A 19,253-nucleotide genomic window follows, 5' to 3' on the forward strand; every position below is an offset into this window, starting at 1 on the left:
CCTACTGTTTGAAGTCAAAATCCTAGGAACTACATGTCTGAGATCTGAATGCATTCTTGGTCCCAAATCAATCTTGTCATTCCTCGGAAAGCAATGCAAGATAATAAGTAGTGTTCACCTGATTGCTTTCCTGCTCGGAGACAGCTGGTGATGCGTGTCTTCCTGATAACCAGGAGTTTCAGATCTGAGGCGGGGATAAAGGGAAGCTGGGAGCTCGCGGAATCTAAATTTGACAGTCGATGGCTGAGGAGAGGGTCAGAAGGGAAGGAATCTGTGACACGAATGAGAAAGGAACAACATTTATCTGCTCTGGTTGCGATGATTAGATGTCTCTCTGTCTGGCTTTCTTACAGCGGTTGACTGATTGTGCCCGCCAGCTGGCTAATATCATAATTAACAAAGTTGCTACTACATCTGCAAAGTTTAATCGAAAAATTTGCCAGTGATATGATGGCATTGTCACAAAGATCACAAGGGACACGGAGTCGACTTTTGCTCCAGGTGGAATGGCAGAGCTGTGTAGGCAAGATGCGCAGTCATGAACTTGTTCAGCCAAAGGTATGTTTCTCTCATAATATCACACCTTGGGCTTCCTTATTAAGATTTTTGTTTGATGGTCAGTGGGTTCTTTTTTGTTTCATGACCAAAATGATTCATAAGAAGACACATATGCCTTTACAGCATATTGTATGAAATCTTTGGGTTTTTCCAAATCTGGAATATAATGAAGTGGCTTTTGAAACTGAGAATGGAATATAAAACAGTGTTTTGCCTGTTGTGTCTAACTAATCTTTATCCATTTTTACAATAACTATTAGGGGACAAATAACAATTGAACATTTATATTGTGTAACATTGGGTTTATTTTGCTTAACAATGCAAAAGCCATTGCTTTGCTTTATTCTATTGTGTCAACCTCCTTATAGGAGTGAAAAAAAGCATGCAGCATGCATCATTATAGAATATGTAGAGATTCAGTTTCAAAAAATGCTCAAAGTAGGGGCAGGGAAGGTTGAAATCTTGACCTTACAACGTTGAGAAAGATCAGAATTTCTTGAAATTTTGTGCTGTTCCCCAGTGTCAGTCTGGCCATTGAGTGTTATACCCGTAGTTTCCTTTTACTGTGATTTGTTTTGCTTGATAGACTATTTAAGCTCTGGGGAGTTTCCCAAGTTATAGCCATTACATATTGCTAATTAATGAACTTGAATATTGATGAGGAAGGGCATGTGCCTCTGTGTATATATACCTCTGGGCTTCCCTCTGAGTGCAAAGAGGAAGGCATCTCAAAAAATAAGCGGAAGGAAAACTTTGGGCTATTTATGCTGTGTCACACCACTGCTATAATAGCAAGGCAACCAATTTGCAATAGAATTAGGGGCTTATGTAGAGGTTTTCTACTTTCCCTCCTTGGTCATTCCAGGCCAGTGTATCTTGACAAAAAAAAACAACAACAACCCCAAAAGCAGTAATTTGTTTTTTTTACCTTTGCTATTTGCTTTTGTGTTAATAGCAGTTTTTAAACACCATGAAATGATGATGTTTTGGAAATGAACTGATGCACAGCATGTATATTTTTAATAAGCCCATTTAAACTTCCTTATGGCTTTGTTCCTACCATGGGAGACTAGATGTTCTGAATATATTAATTTTAAAATTTAACAATCAAATTTCATATTCTCAAATTTTTTTAAATGCATGATTTTATGGGATTATGAATTTTAAAACCCTTAAATGTCCAGATAATTTAAAAAACTGTTCATTGAAATTTTGGTTAAAATTAATTTAACACATTTCTAATCTTTACTAAAACTTCATGATGTTGACATGGAAAGCTGAAAGTGGAGGTTTAAGTCATTATTTTGTTATATTCTAGGTATCAGCATCCTCTTTTCAGCAGAGAATGCTATTCTGTTTCTTTTTCGCTTTGACTTTGCTCCTTTCCTAGTATCTTCTATATAGTAGCCACTCAATATATATTTACCAAGTGAATGAATTAATGAATTTAAGTCTTTCTCCTGCTATTCACATGTGGTTAACATTTGCTTAATGTTTGCCGAATCAATAACTTTTGTATGCGGTCAACATTATAGACAGAAAGAAATAATGAATGGCCTAGTCATAGACAATAGAGAGGATTAAGTTCCTAAAATAATATAACGTTGTTTTAACCTAAACTTCCATAATGTTTTGTGTAACTGAGATTTACTATTGTAAGACCTCAGTTGGAGTAGTGAATGTCTATGAGGATTAAAAAGGGCTAGGAAAGTGGTTCACAGCTGATGCACCCATTCTTTTAAACAGGATTATCTTCTGAGATGTGTAGAAATGAACTCTTGTCAGAGTTTCAAAGGAATTAATATTTTTGGTAAAATGTGCTAATATAAAGAGTTAGAAGATTAGTGATGCATAATGAAAGCAATGCATTCTTTCACATGGAAATAGGAATATAATAAATGTCCTGCAGGTGATTGAAGCTGTAGCAATTTTATTGAGGATTAAAGTTTGATTGACTTTTGTTAGGGTGATTAACCCTTCTGAAATTAAAAGCCAGAGCTGAATTATTCTGGCCAATTTAAATGCAAACATTGAGCAGGTCATATGTCATTCAAATAATAATAATAAAAAACCCTCCTTTTTTAATTTTCCTATTTGCACGTCTGAATGGGATACTGCTTTGGAAGAACCCACAGCTCTGGCAAGAGCATCCCAGTGACAGAGGATATGGAATAATGTATAGATAATTGGGAGAATGTGGGAAGAGTACCAGTCATCACTCCCCATTCAAAACATCAAAACCACCACCCCAGCAAAAGCAGAGGGCCTGAAGGCAATCTCTACACACTGAAAATGCTTGCTCTCAATAGAAAAACAATCTAGGAATATCCTGAAAAAGTTAAGAATAAATAACAGTGACAACTCTATTCTAATACAATGCCTACCACCTAAACTCCATATCCTATCCATGCTAAATCTATAGGTTGTCTCCTGAAAATGGGGGCTTTTGGGTATGATTGCTTATAAAGTTTGTAAAGTTGGTTATTTCTAATGCCTAAAATTTCATTGCCCATGATCTCTTATAGTCTATGGTTATACTCAGTATTTTCATTAAGGTCAAAAATGTTACAGGTGAAGCAAACTTCAGTTACTTACAAAGTCACCTAATGGTTTGGTTTTATTTTTCTTCGTTAAATGTTCCTGAAGCCTTTGTGAAAAGTTACATATTCATGTTAGTTCAAAATCCTGTTTTCCATTTTCCACATTATATTAAATTTTTTTATTACTAAGTTATTGAATATTTTCAGTTTTAGGTCCCCTCACATGGTGAATGCATCTTCCTTTTATGTGTCTGTAAACTATTAAAATGATAATAAGGGTTCTCTTCATCCCACGTGTAATTTACTTCTCTCTTTTTTTCATCAAAAATTCACTCTGAATGTGTCGAGGTAGAAAAGTCCAAAATATTATAGTGTAAAAATTCAGAAGCCCTATAAGAAGCCCTAGGTGCTATAGTTTATTTTTGCACAAGCTTTTCATGTACTCTTTTAACATCTTTCTGAAAGATAGGCTCCTACTCCTCCAGGCCTAGGAGGAAAGTCAAAGACGAAAAACTTGAGATAGAGTGGCTGAGATTATTCAGCTAGCAAGGTCACTCTGGCATCCTCCAGAGAGCTGCATAATACCTTGCAGCAGAGAGTAATAATATGTTTAACTAAGATCTGTTTGCTATAAGGATAATTTCCTAATTCTTAATCATGGGGCCAGTATTCAACCATAAATTGTAAACAATTTGTTCTTCTGTACATTTCCTGATAAAATGTGGATCATCAGCTTTAGCTTTGGTACACCGAACTATCAAACTTTAAAAAAAATCCAGTTGTTCCATGATAATAATTGTTTTCCCATTAAAGACAATTTTTGCTAGAAAATAAACACTCTCACTAAATTAAATCCCCAAAATAAGCACTCTTAATTCTTTAGATATAATTCAATCATCTCTTCTAATTTGATTATTTTTGTTTTACCTCTTACCAGAACTAAATAAACTAATTTTTGGCATTAAAATTTATTATAAATACAACAGTCTCTAAACATAAAAAGTTAATGTGCCAAACTGCTGATAACATCTCTGTATCGCCATTAATTATAAGCAATCTTTTCCATAAAGGGAAATCATGGCTCAAAAAAGTGAAATTCATATTATCTTAGAGTAGAAAAAAGAATTGGCAAAAGAGCAAAGGCAAATCGGATTGTATTATGTTAAATCCCAAAGCCAGTCATTTGTTTTGCTTCAGTATGTTTAGAAGACATTTTTATTTCCTTCTTTGTTGCCTTTGTTTCTGGCAATCTGTTCTCCAATCCCTCCAGTCCCCGACTTGACATTTTCTCTTATAGTTGTGAAATAGCATTCTTTACCACTAACAAGCCAAAATTAATCCATTTGATATTTTCATGGTCCATATATTTTGTTAGAATCCTTCTGTTTAAAAGGCAGACTGTTTAAAAAGTGACCAGAGGTGTCATTTTATTCACCATGTGTTGTTTGTGAGTCAACAATTTAATTTAATTCCACAAAAATTCAGAGTAGACCTACCATGAGCAGTTTTACTGTCCTGGGCTAAGAGAACAAGTGGAAAACTTGAGGATTTTCATGGTTTTTAGAATCATTAATGGTCATATATGAATTTTTTTCAAGGTGTTATTCTCTTTGACAGTAATTCTAGAATGCTGGTCAAATGAATTATTTCTTGTAATTTGTTTGAAAAAATAATAAAGATACTGTAGTGTCAGTAGATGTTCCAGTTGTTAACTTTCCAACTAATGATGAGGGGTAGTTCCCCCGCCTTCATTTTCCAGTGATTTGGAAGGCTACCTCATGTAGTGTAGCAGTGTGTGGTCATTTGATGCATTCCATGCTATTTGTATTAAAGTTATCGCACCACCTTCATGTATTACGTTGAAATATGGATAACTGCTTAATAAGATAACCGACTAAAATGCCTTTAGCATTGGTATTTCTGGAGCCATCACTGACTCATCTTTATTCAGTTTCCCCAAGTGTTTATTGAGCAACTCCTGTGATCCAGGTACTCTCTCCAACCCAGTGAGGTGGGGCAATGAGCCACGTGTTATAGACCAGAAACTGAGACTCAAGTTGAAGGTTGATTTACTGCAAGTCAGATAGCTAGTCAGTGCACAGCTTGATTGAAACTTGGTGCCAAGTTCAAGGCCTTCTTCACCAGACCCATCACTGCAATATTCATAGCATTCACTTTGCTAAAACTTGGTGACTATGAACATAGGATTTTTAGATGTGTTTAAACACTTTCCCCAGACAACAGAATTTACTAAATCACAAGAACCACAGTGAAAGAATTAATTCTCTCCTGATTCATTCCTAAAGAAGAGGTGGTTTAGAATGACATAGGTTTTCACTGGCACATCCATGCAATGAACTCCACTTAGTTGGCTCATTTTGTAGAGACCAGAAATTGTCCTCCCCAAGTATTAATCATTTAGTTCACTGAAAACCAGTTAACGTTGTCTTTAAAATATTTGTGCTTACATATCTTTCATTGGAAATTCATAAATAATCCTGTTTGATACAGAGTCAAAGGTATGACTGGCCGCCTCATGCACACTTCCATTGGTTGAGTCGTTTGACAACCCATTGATAAATGTGCCTCCAGATTTCAAAATTCCTGAAAGTGGATTTGAGCACAGAGCCTGTTCGATTTCTCTTCCATAAGGAATCGTCCAGTTGTTTACACCAAATGAAGTTTAAAGGAATAATGGGAAAAAATCCTTTTGATAAATATTAAAGTATAAAAACAAGCTATATGGGATTCCTGCAATATGAGAAAATGATATGCTACTTGGCAAAACAATTATTTATGGTTTTCATTTCCTGCTTTATTATGAGAGGAAAAATTTAGCATGGGTTAGACAAAAAAGTAAATCTCTGCAAAATTAGCCTAGGAGATTTTGAAAGTTTGGAACTGACATATAAATTTTCACTTTGATAGTTGGCCTACCTGTTGAAAGTTGATTCTTTTGGTCTATAAACTCAGAGCTTGGCTCAGAGGAGTATGATAGGTCTAAATCCATCTCTATACATACCCACAGGGCCTAAAAGAATACCCGGTACATGGTACGTACTGAGGAAATGTTCACTGCATTGGATTCAAAGTGACTGTCACCATTAAAACAAAACTAGGAACACTGAATTCAGTACTTCATTATAAAGACCTGGTGTTTGCACTAACAAATCTGCAGAGTTTAAAAAGGAAGAGGAGAAGTTGTGATGAACGATAGATAGAGCTCATAGATACAGATGTAAATATATTCCCATATCTCCTTCAGAATGCTTTTTAAAAGGTCTCAATTTTCTGCTTTACTTACTTCAGCTTTAACTCTGGGCCTACCAGTCTCCCTCCACATCCCGAGTTTCAGTCACTGGTTAGTCACTTATAACTTACCAACAGTTAAACTAGTTCTTCTGAACTGATTAGGATGTATAATCAAAGTCATTGGATTGGTTTATATTTGTAGAAAAATAGGAAAAATAATTCACAATATTCATTTTGAAATGAATGAAAAAAACATTTAAAGGGCATTTTATAGACTCAGGGAAGTTTAAGAGTATTTGCAGGAAAATAAGAAACTGCAATGGTGATTCTAGCTGCTAATGAAAGTACTTTGCAGCAGGGAAGATTAAAATGAGTAATAAAACAAGACATACTGAGAACATCTTCCCTGAGAGATGCTAGGCAAGGCGGAAGAGCAAGTTTGACCAACGTCTCTTCCAATTATATAAATACTTGAGAATTCATTCACCATTTGAGTCCTGCTTGACGACGATTAAACCCTCAGGCAGATGCGAATCAACTTTACTATGTGGAAACATGAGGCAAACATTTATGAAAACTATGATCCAATTTCTGAAAATAGAGGCCAATTAAAGTGTGAGATTTAATTTAGGACTTTTTACTCTGTCTGCCTGATGTATATATTAATGATGATTTCTCTCCCCTCACTCTTCATCTTCATAAGCAAAAGGAGATTTTTACTTATTGACATATTACTGAAGAATCTAGCTTTTCTCTGAAATTACACATTTTTTGGCATAAACGTGCCTAATTACCTGAATTCAGTTTTGATTAGCAGTGTTAATTGATGCAGCTGTGGATGGTATCTGTTTACCTAAATTACCATGTGCAAACAGCAATATGTCTGAAAGTGAATATGCTAAACTGAAAATACTAATTAGCTAAGACAGATTGTTATTCAAGTCACATCGTGGAGCTTTCTAATGAAAGCCTAGATGTGTCAGGGTTTTATGATATTCAGACAGAAATGTCTATATTACATATGATTTCTAAATTTAATTCATAAGAACAGACGGGATGTCAGCCAGGCTTCTCCTGCCATATTCCAGTATTAATGTGAATATTGTACTCAATGGAAGCTATATTCATATGTTTTTTAGTAAGAAACTCATCCTGTGCTTTGACAATGTGCCAGCCCTGCCCAGCCAGACTCAATCTATTTCTTGACCAATATATTCCCAGATTATATCCACCTACTGTCCCAAAGATGAAGATAAATAAACCACCTTGAAAGTTTAATCACATCAACTGGCTAATTTAATGAAATCAAAGAGCAGAAAAGTTAGTCAAACAGACAGCTTACACTGATTTGTATCCTATGTTTGTTTTCTTTTTGCCTTCCACATAAATAATAATAATAATAAAAACAAAAGTTTGACCACAGGATTCTTATGAATCAATGAACAATTTGGAGGGCTGGAACGGGAGTCCACGTTGTCTTCAGATTGTCTCTCATCTTTAATTTAAAATGTGAAAATAGATAGCAACACAGTGCTTCTTTTCAAGTGCCCAGTTTTAAAATATTACAGCTTTTTCTGTGCCTTTGGTTCCCATTACCTTTGTCCTCAAACATGACCTGTTTTGTTTAAGTTTCTCTCCAAAGAAGGCATTAATCTGTTGCTGTCTTCTGCGGCACTCAGCACTCATTAACGGCCATGTGACTTAGAGGTAACCAAAGATTATAGTACAGATCCTGCACATCATGTAGTGAAGAAATAATGGATCCATCTTCCCTTTCCCAACAGGCTGAATAACTGTGCTTAATGCATAATAGTCTCTTCTTCCAAGAGGCTGTGAAAATAAGGCCTCTTGACTCAAACTTAAGAGTTTAAGATCCCTTATTAGATATTTTAAGACACTATGAGCAAAATGGGGATAATTTTCAAGATGCAAATTTGAGCATAATTATAGTTTGGCATGTTTAATCTTAGGTTTAAGTGAGAATTATAATTACCAAAAATTGAATTGTTTTGATTATGTTTATTTCTGTCCCCAAAGTTTTGTGTCATTTGAGTTTCTAAGGTAGGCTTAGGTCTGGCAAAATTTACAATGAAATCTTATACTAAAAACAAGAAATTTGTTAAAGTGACTCTGCCTTAGTTACATTTTAGCTACAAAGTATTGAAGTACTTTTAACAGGCACAGGAAAATATGAAATACTCGAAATAGCTTAAATCAAAGTAGGGAAAAAGGATATTCAGTCCTGTTTGGAACCATTTGTGTTCCATTTTCAGTGTCAGTACCAGTTATAGCATATTATTGCTCTTTGCTGTCGAATCAGTGAAGCTAATCCCAATATTTCAAAACTAAAATTCTCATCTGTTAAGTTGTGATTATTTAATAGTATGCTTTGAAAAATCCCCTTTGAGTTATTCTGCTTGTGATTGTCACTTTAGCATTAGTCCTGAATTTCAAAGATGCTTAATGTAAAATTCCTGTATTCTTATCATTTCTTCGTGCCTAAGAACATGGAAAGTTTTATTTTCCAGTAGCTAAAGGTAGTGGGCACTCGAAGAGAGTTCTTTGTCAGAGAACCAAAGTGTGTGGGGTGTGTGTGTGTGTGTGTGTGTGTGTGTGTGTGTGTGTGTGTGTGTACATGTGTGTGTACATCCATTCATAAAATCACCTCAGTGAAGAGTAGAATTTAGACCCTGAGGTCAGCCAGCCAGGTTGATTGTTGGGTGTGTTTGTTCTCTGTGCTGCTGGGTTCACTAAAGCAGCTGCTGAATAAATGAGTCTACTTTCAGAGCCCAGATAAAAGAAAAATTCCCCCTATAAAGTTCAGCCATCTATTCTATTCACACTGATGTTTATGGTACTCTTTGCTCTTCATGAGATATTTTAGTAAAAGGTTTTTTTGTTTTTATCTCCATATGTGGACATGAACTGTTTTGTGTTAGAACCATTTCTATAATCTGTGTTGACCTATGTGAGCATTTCTATGTAGTAACCTTAAAATAGGAAAACAGGTCAGTGATGTGAAATATGAAATGGAGTTACGGAGTTTTATCAGATATTCCAATAATTGTCTTTAGGCAAATCACTTAACCTCAGAGTGCAAATCAGTTAATTTTAGAAATAAATATAGCTATCTTTCTGACTTTATCACTTGTGCCCAAGGTTCAATGGACCTGCAAATGAAGTGTGTGAATCTTTTCTTTGAACTCTAATTGGCATGTGGGGGAAGCAGGTCAGACTGAGTTAAAGGCTGAGAGACTTAATCCTTTGAAGAAATTTTGATTTAGTTTTATTACTTCTAAGTATTGCTAATGTATTCTAAGAAGAATTTGCTTCCTTGACTGCTTCAAGTATGCTGGTATCTTTTCAAAGGGATGGATGGTAGGCTCCCCGAGGGATATCCTTTACTTTTTTGTTAAACCTTCCCCTACCATCACAAAGCTTTATCACATGAGAATTCATATGCACACAGTAGAAACACTCAGGGTATGCCTTGAGTGAACTGTGGTTACCAATAAGTAAAAATCATGGCCATTAACCCCATTTATAACTCTCAGCAACCTGTATTACAGGATACTGTGTATTACTTGGTCCAGGGATTGTGAACCCCTTAAGACATTTAAAAACATTTAAAGCTCCTTGTTATTTTTTAAAAGCTGTGTAGTTTTGGTCAGTTTATATTCTGGTCAAAGGAACCCTAACATTTCACAAAAGGATAGAATTCATTTGAACTTGCTCCCTGAAAAATATAAAATATGCAATGCTTTGTTAATGCAAATTTCAAATGAACAGGACTTGAATTGGTAAGCAAAGCTTTGTAACAGGCAGACCTAAATGCAGGTTTTGCCTCTGTCATTTGCCAGCAGTGTGATCTTGGGGCATTTAAAAAAAAATTCTTTTGGGTCTTAGTTTACCCTTATGCACCAAGAGAAACGATACTACCTACTTATAGTGGTGTTATGATGAATCAACTACATAATATATATACATGCCTTAAACCAGTCAAGTTGGCAAAAAATAATGTAATTACTATATAAAATACAGAAACTGTGCATCAAAAACCAACAGAGATTATTAGAGATTTTCTCTTAATGTGGAATTCACGAACTCTTAAAGATTTACGCAGAAGTGATTCAAATATCCCACCAATATATATATACAAGCCCATTTTGCCCCAGGTGTATATGTATTCATGTTTGCCTATATACATACATCTATCATTTACATAAGAGTGAAGTTAAACACCTGTCTTCTCAAGGTATGTTGTACTGGAGCTTCTGACTTTCTTCTTTCCTAATGACTTCTAACGGCTATGTAATTCTTCATAGTTCAAAAATAACTTTGTATGTATTATCATATGTAATCTCCCCAGTAACAAGATAGGGCAAGTGACCTTACATTCTTCTTTGTAAAGATGATATGCAGAGATGTGAAGGGGCTCACCCAATGTCTCTTACTACAGTAGGGATAGGAAAGCAATGAAGAGAGGAGAATATACTCAGAGTCTTTCTCTGCCCTGTTTGGGACAAAAGAAGCTAATAATGCTATTTCTTCATGCATCATTTGCAGAGTAATGTCCTAAGTGACTATCACTGCATTTAAGAGGAGAACCCAGGGATGAGTAGATTAGAAAATCCAGGATGGTTCCAGATTTTGATACATGGAATGGAATTCATTTCTCCTAGGCAAACATTTATTAAGATATACTGGCTATTTGCATTGTTTGGAATAAAGATAATCATTTCCACTGTTATTTCTAGGACTTAGCTGGAAATGAGGTGGGCCATATTTGGAAAAGCTGGGATTAGGAACTTCAGTCTCCCTTGGGCCTGACCAAAAGCCCACAGGTTTACACAGGTCTCATGGGACTGTCTTGAGAAATTAGCACCTGGAGGTAGATTCCAAAAAAATCTATTCTTCCTTCATATAAAAGGCTAGTCACAGGAGAGGGAAAATGACCCAAGGAAACCATTTCACCTATTTATTATTTGAAAATGACCCAAGAAAACCATTTCACCTATTTATTATTTGGTATGTTGGGTTAGAATCTTTCACTGATTGAATAAATATTCAAGTAACTTGTATTTGTGAGGTATTGCCAATGGCACTGTAAGGATACAGTAAGTACAAGATGCAATGCCTTCCATGACTTCAAGTACTATCCTACCATTACAACCCTATTATTGCAATAGGGGTATTGTGGCAGATCCTTCCTCCTTTAATTCTTAGGATATTAAGTTGTGCACTTTATCCACTCATGTATTCATTCAACAGCATTTATTCCTCCCTATGCCCGATAGTAGAATATGAATGTGGTCTTTGACATAAGCCGGCCTGGGTATAAATCACTGGTTCTCCACTAATTAGAGGCGCAGCATGCTATTTGAATCCTCAGCTTTCTTATCTATAAAAGTGGATTGATCATAAAAAGATTGATCTGGAGATCAATCAAGGCACTTCCCCTTGTACACAGCATACATTAATGCTTTTATTTTAGGAAAATTAATTCTCCTCCACTCAAGAGATGTAAATACATATACCTTGAGCAACTAGAGAATTCTAACATGGCATTTAAGTAAGAATATTCTAACAAGGTGCAAACTCCATAGGTGCTGACAGAATTTAGAGATTGGAAAGCCCTTTAGAGAAAGGGAAAACAATAGCAAAAATGCTTTCTGAACAGTGTGGTCCCTAGATTCTAGCCATGCTTTTGTTCGGTATATGCAGCCTGATGAGCATCTCCCTGGAGACCACTGTTCATTTAGGACCCTGCAACATCTGTGCAATTTCAATAGGACCAAAGCCCAAACCCAAAGCCACACAGAACATGCTTTGCTAGTCCGTGTAGTTGAATAGGACAACATCCATGCCTGGGCTTTGATTCATGAACTACATGGACCTAATTGACACTAGGTTGTTGCCTTTTCAGATAGCACGCATGGTAGAGTCTTGGTGTATTTAGACTTGTTCAGGGTTCTTATGTCCAGAAATTCCAAATTAGATTTTTGTCATTAGCTTGTCAAGCTTGTCTTAAGCCCACTTAATGAGGTCTGCCGGTGGAATGTCTTTTATGTCCTGTGGCCTTTATGCTTCGTCTCAGCTACTCTCAACTGTGGCTGGAAAGTTAATGAAGTTACCCCAGTGCTCGCTAGCCTGCTGCTTTTGAAAACACACCTCGTATGTGTTTGGGTATTTAAATTCTGTTTTCTAGCTTTTAGGGTTTATATCCTCGTGGTGCATTCAAGTGCTATGGAAATAAGACCAGATGGATGTGACAACCAGCCATTCGGGAAATTACATACACATTACATTTTAGAAAACCGGTGTACATATGTCTGGATGTGTTCATATGCTGGATTATTTTTGTGGCATCCAAATGGTTGGGATTTCAGTGAAGCAGTTCCTGAGAAGGTTAACTTGAGAATTCCTTTCAGAGCAAAAGCATGGCTGGCAGTGAGCCATTTTCCCAAACGCGGCTGAAGGCAGGGACAGAGCAAAGGTCACTCTGCATTTCTCCTTTAGTTTTCTCCACAGTACTCATCACTACGGACATCATACTATAAATGTGTTTATTGTCTTTCATCCCCCTAGAACAGATACTCTGTAAGGACAAAATTTTTCTGTCTTGTTGAATACTGTACTGTTTGGCACATAGTAAGCATGCTAATGAATAATGAATAAATTGCTAATGAATAAATTGGCTATCACTGAGATAATGAAATGGTATTTAATTTCCCCAAAAGCCACAAAATATGGATGTTTTTTCTTTTGTCTCTTAAATGATTTACATATAATGTGAGTAATGGTGACGATGACCGTGATCATGCCTAATGCTTATAGAATGTTCCCTGCATGCCAAGTGCTGGTCTAAAGCACTCACAGACACCTTTGGCATGGGGGCTGTTGTTCTCTCTTGCTGTGGATGGGAAATCTGGAGCACAAATACTCCGACATAACAAAGCCAAGATTCCAACCCAGCAGCCATGTGTTGACAAAATGTTGCTTTCAGGGTTTGTTTGAAAATAAGTCATCTCAGGAGTTTATCCACCCTTTCAATTAGCAGAAAATCATCACATAACCATGACCTATTCTTAAATATGCTATTCTGTGCAACTCAGTGGTACAAGGAGAATTACTCCTGTTTCACTCTAAGAAGTAGGAATCCGTAGAGGCAATCACTTTTCTTATTTTGCATTACTCTTTTTATTGATTTCCCTACCTACTTGCTTTCTGTGGAGAATGGAAAAGAAGAGGAGAACAGATGATAAATGCTATAAATAAATACTTCACATTCCTTTGCTAGTTAAAATATTATGTTAACAAGCCCAGAGCATATTGTCAAACTAACTGGAAAAATTGGTATTGGGGTTTCTACCTTGGTTTATTCATGGTTACTGAATCGAAGTCTTACTGACACAAATGGTGATAGAATATTCTAATTTAAATTTGAAATTGAAATGGATTATAGAACTTTCAGCAACGAATGTGTCTGCCCAATTGGGTTTGAAATGGATTGATATTAAAGATTAGTTTTCTACCTCAGCACAGACCTACGATGGTGGTATGGGCTTTGTCCCAGATGAATGCCAGAAGAAAAGAAGAGGCCAAATTAAAATTGTAAATCCCCTCCAAATTGGTGAAAATCACCTTCAGACACATAGATAATCAAGGAGGGGACAGTCTATAGAATGTAAAGGCTAATATATTGTAAGAATGGCCCAGTTTTCAGGGCTACAGTTGTGTACCCTGAACAGTGATCTGTATCCAGAGAGACCATGTCTTCTCTAGAATTGGGGGTCCTCCTCATTTCTTACACATTTTCCTAAAAGTTTTCCCATTGTCCATCCACACAGCTGTCTTGTTTTACCGATTCATTTCCTTGACACCTCCTCTAGTCAGTCCGGGTGCCCAAGCTGATATTCCTGTGTCCATGAAATCCCATTCAAAAAATTAAATAGCTTTATTTGGGGCTTACATAGTTCTATTGATTCCTTTTCTATAATATACATTTATATGTTATGTAACCTTGATATTACCTAATATGCTAGGATATCAATTCCTATCCCTACTAAGTGAATGAGGTAAGTCATGCAGAATGTTGAGCACCTCTAAGCACAAGGTAATGAACCCCAATAAATGGCCTCTATTATTAGGCACCTACTACTTGTAAACCTACTCTAATACACTGAAAGAAAATAGGAGAAATCCAATTTACCCAATAACTTTTGGATGAGCCCATGATTTTTCTCATTCAAGTCAAATAAACAAAATCATGTTTATATTAAGCTACACTCTTGGACTTTATCATCATACACTCTCTGTCTGCTTCCTCATATCTTCCCTTTAATAGATTATGAAATCAACTGGTCCTCATCTAATAATCATCATCATCATCAACATGATAATCATATCTTTAAAAACCACTAGCAATATTTACAGAGTTTATAAGGCACCTCCCCTTATGTTTTCTTCTTTCCACAACCCTCCGTGGTTGACATTACAAGTAGAGGGGAAAGAAAGCATGTTGTAGTGTGGGGACAGATCTAAGATCCAGAGCCTGATTCTCAGAGTGTACATCTCAGTGATGGATGGGAGAGCTGTGCAATTATTAGTTCTATAGGAATATTTTTATAACACCTGCAGCCATGTCCCATCTTCAGAGAACAAATTTTGAGAAAGGCTTTTTTACAAGAAATTAGAGATTGAGTCTGATCTTAAAGAATGTAGACATTCTCTCTTGCATCTCTTCCCCTGTGAACTCCAGTCACTGACTTTGGTAAGGTTCTCCGACATCGGCTCCCAAGCTCTAATAGCAGGCAGAAAGGCAAGCAGGTAATCAGGATGTAGAGCTAAGCATATTTGCTTTTTCATTGGAATTATAATACACAAGGCCAGAAATACGGTAGGTCATGGCATTTTTTGAAGACTTTTTTTTAGAAGAGTTTTAGGTTTACAACAAAACTGAGAGGAAGGTACAGCGATTCCCGTATACATCCTGCCACCACACTTGCTTCACTCATTTTTTACTGAGGATGGTACTTTTTTTTACCAAGAATGAACCTATACTGACACATCATTACCTCCCAAAGTCCATCATTAACATTAGGGTTCATTCTTGGTGTTGGACATTCTCTGGGTTTAGATAAATGTATAATGACATATATCTATCATTATAATTTCATAAAGAATATTTTTATAGCCTTCAAAATTCTCTGTGCTCTGCCTATTCATCTCTCCCCCACCCCGCTCCCTGGCCACCACTGATCTTTCTCCTGTGTCTATAGTTCTGCCTTTCCCAGGACATCATGTAGTTGGAATCAGGCAGCGTGGGGCTCTGCTCCCTAGGTAGTGTGCATTCAAGGTTCCTCCGTGTCTTTTCATGGTTAGCTCATTTCTTTTTAGCACTGAATGATATTCCATTTTCTAGAGGTACTACAGTTTATTTATCCATTTACCTACTTAAGGACATCTTGGTTGCTCAGGTTGTGGAATGTGATGAGGAAAAAATCCAAGGGCTGAAAAAGTTGTGCTCATTAGTGTTTCTAACACTGCCACATTACTGTGACTCCATGCACATGTGTCTATCAGCTTTAAAACTGAAGGAGAGATGAACAGGGCATGTCATTTTACACATGATTTGTGTCATAGTGGGAGGATGAGAAGTGGGAATATGTCAGTTTATTATTTAAACCACAGTTCCCCAGGGCACAGAACATTCCAGGTAACAGGAGGGACTTACCTGGGGGCATGTTGCGGAGCGCAGAGTTGTTGCAGGCATAAGAGGAAGTTGAGGAAGGAAGAGGATTGTTTAAGCAGACCTGAAGGAGATGTCCTCAATCATTATTATTATTATCAACTAACTATTGTTTTTTCCCACTGTGTATCATGCACCCCAAATCCAGACTCCATCGTCATCACGGGAGGGCTTCTATCAGAGGTACATGAACATGGATGTTCGTGTTGACTTATTTTCCCAATCATTGAAAATGCTTAAAGAATATATTTTTGTGTGGGGTGGGAGATTTAGTCTTTTACACTTATGTTTTTAATCATGGAAATAGTAGTGTCCAAGTAAATGTTTGTGATTTTTTTCAACTATGTCGTTGGGGTGGAGACAAAAAAAGATTTTGACCACATATAAAGCAATTGAGGAAAAGCCTACAACTGAATTTTTTAAATAACCAATGGAGGTTGCCTTGAAAGGCTTATTTTTATTTTATCAAGCTGTAACAGGACTCTAAGTTCTAAAAGGAGAAACTTTGGGAAGAATGATTTGAGAACATCAACAATACAGAAAAAAGATTGTAGAGTTTGCGGAAAGAGAGGCCAGCACTTTCCCAGCTACTTACTGCAAATGGGTTTAAATGTGGACGACAATGACAGAACAAACACGTCTGCACAGTGTTAGCATTAAAAGGAGGCCCTCCAACAAATCAACATACCTCTCCTGGAAAAAATTGGTAGAGCCCCGAATCCTTTTCAGATTTCAGAAGAGAACACGTTTTACCTTAAGTAGTATGAGTGGTAAAGCGTTGAGAATACATTTTGTTTACATATGTATTTGTTTCATTTGTGAAACAGACCCTTTCCCTTCATTGCTGGAGGAGCCAGACTGAGAAGGCACTCAGGCAATCAAAATATTTTCAAATCCTAAAAGCCAAAGAAACATTTGCTTTTGGCTTACTTCCTGGGGTGTGTCTTTCTACGCATTTTCTTTTTAACTGGCCCTTAAGGCCCATAAACTAGGCCTCTTTAAGTCCCAAGTGGATAAAAAAGATGAAGACTAAAGGACATGTGGTAGGAATGTCCTGCAAATGATGTTTCAAGACAGTCAATGAGGTAAGTTTAAAAAGAAAAAGGTAAATATAGAACCATCCCTCTGGGTTCATGCAAAGCAGCCAAAACTATGTCACCCAGATACTTATCACAAATTCAGCTAGTAGCATATTATCAAGAACCCATTCTTAGGAGCATTTTCGTCATCCCAATCTTATTACTATGTGTACGCAGCATGCTAAGTATTGAAAATCAAATGGTATTATGGGCAAATGACCCTTTATTAGTATTCTAAATGCTGAATTGACCTCCGTTAAAAAATAACTAGATATTAAAAGAACTGAAATGATGTAGATGGTGTCTGGATATAGGGACACTGACATGTGTTTTGACAGTCCAACAAAGGGCTTGTTCAGGGAATTCACCTGTATCAGATCGTTTAAGGTGTGGCTAGCAAATCCTTACTTCTTTGAATCACATAAAATATTTGTGGGTTTCTGACAATTGCTGAAAAGTTAAATTGAAAATCCCACCCTTGGTTTCATGAGATGAAATATTTCAAAAGGATCTTTATTTTCTTGACCTTATTATTTCCAGTGAAATTTATCCTACCACTTTCATAATCTCATGCCACTGTGGACCCAGAACAAAACATCGTATTTTGTGGCATCTCTCCTGAATAAATGTCTTGGGGCCCACATATGTACAAAGTGGGGGTGGGAAAGTAGGACTGGAAAAGTAGGTTCACCAAGTCCTACAGAATGCCAAAATTATAGGGTTTTCACTAAAACCACGACGCAGGTGAATTGAGCATCTTTATCAAGCAACTACTTATATTGCAGGTAGTTTATTATATAACCTCTCATTGTCACAACAACTCAAAAGAACAGACAACACTATCATCATTTCAGAGAAGAGAAAATGGAAACTAATCATGTTTTGAGGACTTTTCCAGGGTTACCCAGATCAGGTTTTTAAATGAGGGTGACTTCAGAGGCCATATTCTTCCTGTCACACTACAACCTGCTAACTTACCACCTTGCGCAGTATAAAGAGAGTCAATGGTATTCATGGTCTGCTGTCAGCACACCCTGAGCCCCATCCCACTTTTCAACGAAGGCTCCTAAGTCCACCTGCTAATTGAACTACCAAGCCCAGCATTCCTTAGAACATCTAGGAAAGAAAGGTAACTAAAGGAGGGGAAAAAAGACTTGGTGGTAGCTCTTAGTGGAAGGAAAAGGAAGACATTCATTTCCTGCTAATCTTATTCTGTTTAAAAGGAAAAAGGGGTGCATGGAGTGAAGGGTAAGTAGAGAACATTGAAGTACTGAAAATGAGCAGAACAGCAAAGGAGAGTTGGTTTGGGTGTAATTTCTCCATCTCCTGGATCATTCCACCTTTCACTAAGTGAGAATATTCTTTTTGGCTTTCAGGCTGGTGTTGTCATGCGAGAAGTGTACGTTAATTTCATATTTTCTCATAACTTTCTTTTGGGGATAAGCATTTCGGTTTTCTGCTGTTTATTATTTCAAAGGCATCTATATGCTAATGTATTTTATGCTAATTATTTTCCTGTTTTCCCCTTAGGTTATGCTTCGTATCACCCACCAGGGAGGATCATCTCATGAAAACTTTCAAATTTGATTTTGAAAATTATTCAGAAAAAATTAAGCCACGCTATCTCCCAGTGTAGGAGAGAATATGCTCTGGAGAGTGATATAATTCACAGAAAATGGCCTGGGATAGTACTTGGGTCCTCATGCTGACAGAATCCTCTTGAGAAGAACAGCCAGGTATACAAAGCATTTGACACTGTGACACTGAAATGTTGGAAGAATAATGAAAATAAAAATCTAATAAGAGGTTTTTAGAAATAGCTAAATTACTGTGTTTGATCCAAAGAAAGAAAAGGCTGTTTTCATTCTCTACAGAGTCTGAGGTGTGTTAACTGCTTCCATTTGCTATAAATACCGTATTTTAATTGTATGCCATCATTCCTTCGTGTCACTTCTAGAAAGTTAATTCTAATGATATTAATGCCTGAAGCTGAGTTTCTGCATACAGGAAGAATCTGGTAAAGGAGGAATTTCATATAATAAGCCAGCTTGATATTTTCTTCTGGCTTTTCAT

The 19,253-nt window shown here is 36.6% G+C and overlaps 1 long non-coding RNA gene across 1 annotated transcript; it reads left to right on the forward strand.

Moving 5' to 3' along the window:
- The first annotated feature begins 368 nt into the window (after window positions 1-368).
- LOC118973302 (uncharacterized) lies at window positions 369-18,925 on the forward strand. The gene is made up of 2 exons (XR_005062567.2): window positions 369-558; window positions 18,711-18,925. It is a non-coding gene; the product is annotated as an uncharacterized lncRNA (long non-coding RNA).
- Window positions 18,926-19,253: the final 328 nt, after the last annotated feature.

The sequence above is a fragment of the Manis javanica genome, chromosome 10 (assembly GCF_040802235.1).
Source record: "Manis javanica isolate MJ-LG chromosome 10, MJ_LKY, whole genome shotgun sequence".
In the NCBI taxonomy this organism is placed as follows: Eukaryota; Metazoa; Chordata; class Mammalia; order Pholidota; family Manidae; genus Manis; species Manis javanica.